This window comes from Neofelis nebulosa, chromosome 3, assembly GCF_028018385.1.
Source record: "Neofelis nebulosa isolate mNeoNeb1 chromosome 3, mNeoNeb1.pri, whole genome shotgun sequence".
Lineage (NCBI taxonomy): Eukaryota > Metazoa > Chordata > Mammalia > Carnivora > Felidae > Neofelis > Neofelis nebulosa.
The window spans coordinates 91,425,179-91,434,511 of NC_080784.1; positions in this window are offsets into that span (position 1 = coordinate 91,425,179).

A 9,333-nucleotide genomic window follows, 5' to 3' on the forward strand; every position below is an offset into this window, starting at 1 on the left:
AATAACATCAATTTTTTGTCTTATTTTTTACATATGGCCACTCACCTCATAAACATTACATATAACTCATGTTTCTCTTTGTAAGTTACCTCAAAAACATTCAAAGTTGATACCAAAGCACTATTGTTCTAAGGAAAGTCAGCATGAGTTGAGTATTTATGCCTGCATGGGGTAGGGAGAGAGTTAATACATTACCAGAGTTGTTATGGAAAACTATAGGAACTATTAAACACCCACTTTGCTTTTTACAGTTATATATTAAAAAATCAGTAATTCACAATTTTTAATTTCATCTAGTCATTTTACAATGTTTCATAAAGAAAAAATAAATAGTATACTTGTTTTCATTTATCATATTAATCCTATTATTTCAATTCTATTTGATTATTTTTGTACATCAGTTTACATTTCTTCAAATTCTGGTGTATACTGCTTATGAAGGTGAAGTTCATATCCCAGTGAAGAAATACAGAGAAAAATGAATTGTCCACCTGGCTCTGTGACTGTGAAGTTGTGACTTCCACCTACTAATTCGAATAGACATTTGTGATATTCCTGCAACTAGAATGACTGGGTGACTTATCAAAAGGAACATATTACTTCAGGTCAAAGAGAGGAAGAAAAAAGATTCAAATGAAAGAAAAAGAATTAACTTTATTATACAGGCACAAACAGGTGAAGGCAAATGCAATTTATTCCAGTGAAATAACTGATTAATGATATACTACAATTATTTTCTTAGTAAACTGTTCATTAAAATATATACTTTTTCAAAACAAATTAATAAACTCTATTTGTCCATTTCTTGTTTAAACATAAATTTGGATAGTAATGAGAAATGTTAAAACTGTGTCTATCACGAACAGTAAATTTGAACTTTCTTGCTGATTAATTTCATTCTTTAATATTGTTAGCAAATTTCTCCAAGGTTGACTCTGTGTTTCTGCATTTCAAAATATAACTTTGACTAATTTAAATGGAGCAGAATAACAGTACACTCACCTACATTAAACTGACATTAAATAGCAATAGTGAGAGCAAGGCCTAATAGTGTGTGCCTCTAATCCACTGAAGGTCTTGACCCTAATGGCCAAGGGCATTTCAATTAAGTTTCATTGTTCTTCATTACATTTCTTCAATATATGTGCCTGATGTGCTTGTCTCTGCTCTCACAAGACAAGGAAACATTTTATAAGGGTTAGGGGTAACTTTGGTTTTTATATCATTGAATTCTAATGGGAAATCTCTTCAGAGTTTTTAAAAATAACAATTCAGCAGTATTATTCCTTCTTTAAGTTATTATTGTTTCCTAGTCTTGCATAGAATACTCAATTAACTTAATTGTTCATTTTACTCTCTATGGTAGATGTGCTTCTATAACCCAAGAACGTACAATGATTGTTTTTGGTGACAAAAACAGAGGAAAAGAAATGGCCGCGACCCAGATTAATAAGATTATATTCAAATGGTCTCTTATATCATATGAAGATCTTAGTGCTAAAGCTTTATAAGGTTCATTTAACAGAGAAATGTATTTATTTCGTATATATCAGAGGTTGTGAGTCTCAGGTAAGATAGTACTCAGGGCAAATGCTATTGGTAAGCAAAGATTTTACTTTATGTTACATAGAGAGACCCCAGACGATGAAGATTTAAAAGATTTGTACATATTCCTGCCAAATAGTGATAAAAATGTCACCAAGAATAGAAAATGAACAGCTAGTGTAAATGACATCAACATGCACACTCACATGCGCACACACACACACACACACACACACATCAAAACCAACAAAAGTAATGCACATTCATGGTAAATAAAGCTCTTAGATGCTTTGAGACAATGTTAGATATCAGGAGACAGACAAGGAACAATATTAGTCCCTTCTGAGGAATCCAAAATAATGGTAGTTGGATAGGTTGCTCGTTGTTGCTAGGTCACAGAATCAAGTTCATATGACTTTATCTATTAGTGAGTATAAGCAAAGAGTAGAGTTTTTATTAAATAAAATATGATTTAATGTAGTAGAAACTAGAAAAGACATAACGAAATATAAAATGTTTATATGTGGAAGTAAAACAGCAAAACTTCATATGATTACCATTTTATATGCTACATGTTTTTTCTCAACTAGCTTTTTAAATTATTTTATGCAAAAATTGTTTTTAAGACTCATTTATATTGATATAAATAGTTCTAGTTGCAGATGTATGTAATAAAATATAAAGAAATGCAGGGAATAATCAACACAAATTCAACATTTTATAAGTTCTGTGTTGAAGAGGAGTATAATCAGTGAAGGTTTATAGGAAAAATTTAACTCGACTTGAAGTTGTAATAGTGGAGGTAGCATTTTTTATATTCTCTTTTTAAGTTTATGTATGTATTTGGGGAGAGAGAGAGAGAAAGAGTGAAAGCATGAGTTGGGGAGGGGCAGAGAGAATGAGAGAGAGAATCCCAAGCAGGTTCCATCCTGTCAGCGCGGAGCTCCATATGGGAATTTTTGATCTTATGAACCGTGAGATCATGACCTGAGCTGAAATTAAGAGTCGGGTACTTAACCAACTGAACCACGCAGGTGCCCCTGTGTCATATGTATATATATATATATCATATATTATATTATTATATAATAATATAATGTAATATATATAATATAATAATATATAATGTACATATATGTTTTATATATATACATATATATATATATATATATCTTAAAAAATTTAAGCTTTCTCCATAATTTTTGACAACATGACCTATAGACTAATGGTTTATTTCACAGTTACTCGAGGATAGCAATGGAGCAGGAATAGCATAAGATACAATGTGAGAAGGAACTGATAGAACTGAGGGCCCTGAAACATGCCTGCATTACAGCTCGTCTTTTCCTTTAATCCTAGTCACAGCCAAAATCCTTCACGGTGAGAGAATTTCACAATGAAGTGTTCTTTAACTTAGAAGGCTCAACATTAATAAGCATGTTAAATAAACTTTCATATTGTACATATCTTAGTAATTCTTATACCAAAGCTTCTTTCACAGCACTCTCATGATTGTTCAAGTGCAGTTGCATGTGTGTTTGTCTAGTGCTTGCAAATACAGAAGTAGATAGTGACTGTGTATGTGTGTGTGGGGGGGGCGGATGTGAACATACATGCTTCTACATTGAGTTTTGTGCATGCTTGATTTAGATCTCCTTCTGAATTATCTGCTGTTACTTTTTAAAACCCAATTACCTCTGATAAATAGAGGCCCAGAATAGAATGCCACTATGTCTAATTGTCTTTGTGAAGATAATAGATTATGAGGTGGCTTTAATATTACCATATACTATAATTTTGTTCACACAATGGGCAGTCTATTAGGACTTGCCCTTGATCAGATAAAGGTTTAAGTTCTTCCTCCATTATCTTTGTCACTTTGAAACTTCTTTTAATCTCTTTGGTCTTCACTTTTTGGACCTATAAAATAAAGACACTGAGTTTGAACCTATAGAAGAAAGTTATTGAACTAAATAACCTTGAAGCTCTCTTATGGTTTGAATATTTTATCATCAATTCTTATCAGTAAAGATGATTGAAAAGAAAATGATAAAACTTACTGGAGATATAAAGATTTGGTTAGCATGATATTGAGGCATCATTCTTAATTTTCTTGTTATTCCTACTTATATAGTTACTGAATTGAAATTCACAGACTTTCTATACAAGATACAATTTTTGTTAAAATCAAATGAAATATTAACTTCCAAGCACCAACCTCCAAAGTTAAAAGTACATATCCTTTGATTTTTAAATGTACCAATGAAGGAGACACAAATGTTCCTTTTGAAGTTTGAGATACACTATTTAAGTAAATTTTCCATCGGCCTATTTGCAGCTAATGTAAGCAGAGTTAGATAAAATTCCACTATGGATTATGGCTGCTGTTACTAAAACCTAACCTAAATGGAAGAAGCAATAAGAAACTTGAGTGTGAAAACCTTAATGAAAAAAGTCATCAGTCCAGGAACTACTTAATTAAACTTTAGTATAATTTATCAAAAGTCTATTTTTCTTCCTTCATTATATTACATGTGCATGTGTCCTCAATTTCTGGATGCTTAGTACTTTAAATGTTTCTGAAAAAAATACACTTCGTTGAAAATCAGCAAGGAATTTGCCATCTGTTTGCAGAACAGCAATGTCAAGGCAAAGTGCTAGCCTGTGGTACATGTCCAAAACCCGAACAGAAATGTACAAGGTGCATATGCTTGCAAATGTGGTTTTAAAATCAGAAGCCAATTAGTGTGCTCAATGTTTCCAAACCTGATCTGGGTTTGCATTACTTACAAAGAGGCTGCAAGCTCAAATAATTAAAAATGACTACTTTGAGGTACAACTTAGCACTTGTTCTTAATAATAATAAGAATAAGAATATTAACTAATATTTATAATTTTGGGGGATCAGATCTCTTTTTAAAGCATTAACCATGGGTTAGGTTTTTGCTAGTTGTAAGACTTTTTATTTATCCCTATCTAGACTTGTTCAAAGAATTACATTTGTATAATGTACTGAGATTTTATCAGCACATATTATAAACTTAAGAAAAGATCACTATTATTTTATGTTATTGATAATCATTACTTACCTAGTCTAGGATATATACATCATGCCGTTTAATAAAAGTAATAAATTAATTGTCAAAATCCAGTGAAATTGAAATCTGTCAGGCACTCAGCTAAGTTCGTATTTTTTAACTCATTTTAATCTAGAAATCAACTTATAAATACACATTATTAGTCTATCCATTTCAGAGATGAGGAAATTGAGGTTTAGAGATTGTAAGCAAATTCTTCAAGGCCATACATACAGCTAATAAGCACTAAACCTGGGATTGAATCCTGAGTCTGGCGGACCCCAGGGGTTTTTCTCAAAAGTTTTAAATCTACTGTCATGCAAGTGGAACGTCACTTTAGAAACTCAGTAATAGAAAAGATCAGTGTTAAACCAATTTCAATTCTTTCCTTGGTGGGAATCAAAGGGTGTCTAGGTTTTAATATTTTTACTGGTGTTTTCTTCACTCTGAGATAGAAGAGATCTTATCTTCCTTTCCACTTCCCATTTTTTCCCAGGTGTTGGGTTTAGAACAGTACAAGTACATCTCCTATAATCTGAAGAACCCAAGACTAGTGCCAGATTTAAGTGAGCCCAGAACTCAACTTCCACTTATTCTTTAGAATTGACGGTCTTCTGCTTATGGCCCTTAGCCCTGAGTGTAACTGCGAATTAGAGATAGCTCTCAGCTTCTAGGTTTTCTTAAGAAAACAGAAAACTTATGGTTACCCAATGTTTACATCTCCATGTAAAGATCAAATTGACTTTCAAGTGTGATGGAATGAGAGCAGTTATCACAGAGAGGTTTTTAGTATAAATATTTTGTGTATATATACATATATATATATATATATACACACACACACATGTATACATATATACACATATATACAATACCTATGTATACATTTTACAATTTTTATCAAATTTGAATATAGAGAATGAAACTAACATCAATAGAAATAAAATTCTATTCAAACGTGTGAACATCCTGTTAAGCATAGTCTATCTCAAAACAGTACTAAAAAATTTTGGATTGTTGAAGATCAAAATCAGTCATATCATTATGTATTATATTTCTCTGAAAAAACTTTTTAGCATATAAACATTTGAAAGAAAGAAATTCATGTCATTTTCTTTGACATTTTGCTTATGTTTTCAATTTATACATGAAAGTTTGAAAACAGAGAAATAAATTATGTGGCTGCCTCACATTAGTGTGAAAACTCCTCTGACACTGTAAAAATAACAACAGCATTAAGTTACTTAAATAATTTGTGGTGTTTGAAGAAAGCTCATTAGCACTTTGTAAATTTTCACATAGCCCGTGTTATAACTTCATTTCCAGAAGAGCTATCATGGCACAAAAACAAATCCCGTGTGCAATTAATAACTGCAAGATTCACTGAGTGATCTTGAATAGAAGACACTACATAATAAAGAATAAATTCTCAACTTGGTACGTAGGGCTGAAATATAAATAAGAGTTATACTGGAGATGTTACTCTTTCCTTTTCTTTTTTTAATCTGCCTAGCCTCTTGTGAGGATTCATTCTACATTAGAGTTTCTGCAATTTGGTAGGTAATTCTATTGGAAGTAAAGTTAGATTATATATGGTTTGGGATCATTTTCCTTTAAAAGTTCAATGCATTATTTTTCTGCAAATACAGGTTTTTGTTAGTTTATTTTTTGACATAAACACTAAAAAGAATATTTCAAGATTCAATAAGTGCCATCAATAGTCTTCTGATTTAAAATTCAACAGATATGGAGTGCCTGGGTGGCTCAGTCGGTTGGTTAAGCATCCAACTTCAGCTCAGGTCATGATCTTGCAGTTTGTGGGCTCTATGCTGATAACTCAGAGCCCGGAGCCTGCTTCAGATTCTGTGTTTCCCTCTGTCACTGCCCCTCCCCTGCTCGCGCTCTGTCTCTGTCTCTCAAAAATGAATAAACGTTAATTTTTTTTAATTCGACAGATAAATGAGTTTATGGAAGAAAGAATTTCTTTTACTTATGTAGCTACATCTTTACTCGTGTAAACACAGGCTGAGCAGAACTTCTGCTGAGGAAATTAGGACCCACAGCTGATACCCAGACATGATGTGTGCTGAGTTTTAAAGAAGACCCTTAGAGATTAGCAATGAGACAACAGAATTTATCCCTCTGACAACCACCACTTCTCTACAACTCTGGCTCTCCAGTGCTCACTGCCAAGCTTCACAAAAGATGACTGGGAGGGAGAGTGGGAGTCGGAGCTGCCAGTCACTGGCATTGGCATTGTAAGCTTTTTGAGGGGACGCACTTGGAAAGCAACTCCCATGCAGAAAAACCAGGGGACCTCAAAAGTGTAATTCATAAGGAAGAGAGGCTTTGGGTTCTTACTGCCTCCCAGAAGCTTGCCTCGCTGCAGACTCTTCAGGGCTACTCTCCCACCAGTCTTGCTGCTGAGAATAGCTTGGCGAGAGAGTCCTTGGAAGGGTAGGGCAGGTGTCTGTCTATGGGGTTTGAGTATATATGTGAAAAAAGACACTGATGCTCTCTCATCCACTTCAGGGGGATTTTAGATCCAAAAGTGATTTTGAACCCAATAAATCTCTCTCTAGAAGATTATATGGGAGAATATCAACGTGACCTCTAATCAAAGATTCTTAAATAGAACTTAAAAAGTGGTAACAAGGAAGACTGATATATTAAACCACCATTACTTATATACACATGCACATAATTACATATGTAGCAGTCTCTATATAATAGATAAATATTATATATATGTATGTGCATATATATATATATATATATATATGATTAAAAAGGCAAGCCAAAGCCATGTAGTGAAATAAGATGCTTGTAACGTGTAATCTAATAGGAGGCTTGTAATCATAATATATAAAAAAAGCTGCCACAACTCAATAAGAGATGATTTAATATAAATTAAAAAAATTGTTTTTAAGTTTATTTATTTTGAGAGAAAGAGCACAAATAGGGGAGAGGCAGAGAGAGAGAGAGAAAGAGAGAGAGAGAGAGAGAGAGAGAGAGAGAGAGAGAGAGAGAGAATCCCAAGCTGGCTCCATGCTGTCAGCACAGTGTCTGACACAAGGCTTGATTTTACAATTCATGAGATCGTGACCTGAGCTGATATTAAGAGTCAGATGCTTAACTGTCTGAGCTACCCAGGTGACCCCAACATGAACACGTTTTTAAGAGAACTGTAAATTAAAGAATTGTGCCAGCTTTGACTGAAAGAGATGGTAAAACTGAAAAGAGGTCCTTGGAAATCTAACCTTTACAGTGAGAAGGTACGTTGAAGAAATGACTCAGGTGCAAACAGACTATGCTACAAAAATAGGATGGGTGGTTCAGAGTGAAATCATGAATTCTGAAATTTAGAGAGGAAAGCCAAGAATCATGGAGAATTAGTCCATGATGAGTATATGACTGAGTCCTGAACGAGGACATTTCAACATTTGCTTGGTAGGATTTCAGAAATACTAAGAAACTGCAATTCCTGTGTACCTCCCACCACTCACACTCCTTTGAAAGGAAATGTCTATAGTAGTCTCCTAGGATCGTTCCATGAGATTGTATCGTACGTGTACCAGGAGAGGCAGAGAAGTTGTCTCTTTAATTCACAGGCCTTCGTATCAAGAGGAATTCTGCTTGAAGAGCTACACCTAAAATTAATTTGGATGATAAGATCCTAGAATTTTATTTTATTTTTATTTTTTAACATCGATTTTTGAGGGAGAGAGAGAGTGAGCAGGGGAGGGGCGGAGAGAGAGGGAGACATGGAATCTGAAGCAGGCTCCAGGCTCTGAGCTATCAGCACAGAGCCTGATGCAGGACTCAAATTCATAAACTGCAAGATAGTGACCTGAGCCAAAGTTGTATGCTTAACCAACTGAGCCACCCGGGCACCCAAGGTGTTAGAATTTTAGTGGGATAAGTTCTTTCAAAGCTTGAGAAAGGGTGAGTATATTTTGCATATGGAGAGTGTTTTGCCCATAAATCATTGGCGGTCGGAGGAACACTGCAGCAGCTGGCTTCTGAGATGGCTCCCAATGGCTGCCCCTTCCTGGGATGCAGGCATTTGGTATTCCCCTCTGACAATGGATAGGGTTGATTTATGTGGCCAATGGGATATTGCAAGAATTGCAAAGTGTGGCTACTTTTATTTATTTGAAAATGCTGAATCATTTCTATAATACAAAAGAATGAAGGTATAGAAATAGGATTTTTGAAGATTTCTTTAGTAGAGTGGTGCTATGAAACCTTATCCTTCCTGACTGGCAAGATTCATCTTCACACAAAAGAGAAGTTTCTTAAAGAGATCACTTGAAGAGCTCAAAAAAATACAGTGATATTTAGAGGACAAAATGAATTGGAATCTAACTCATGAATAACAATCAAAATGGTAAGAGATGTCCGAAATAGGATAGCTTAGGACTGTCTGGATTTTCAGTCAGAGCAAAAATGCATGAAGTTTTCCCACGGCTGTAATACACACACACACAATTTACTGTGTCATTGTTTTCAGATCTCTCCAACAGAGCCATGCTAAGTGTGAACAAATCATCATAAAAAGAAGCAGATGTATGCCTGGATTCCTGGGGGCTGATGAAGTAATGAATGGGCAGCCAGGATAGAAATGCTCTTATTTCACTTAAGGTAACTATAAGTTAAATATTACCAGTGACATGGAAGGGCGTCTGGGTGGCTCAGTGGGTTGATCATC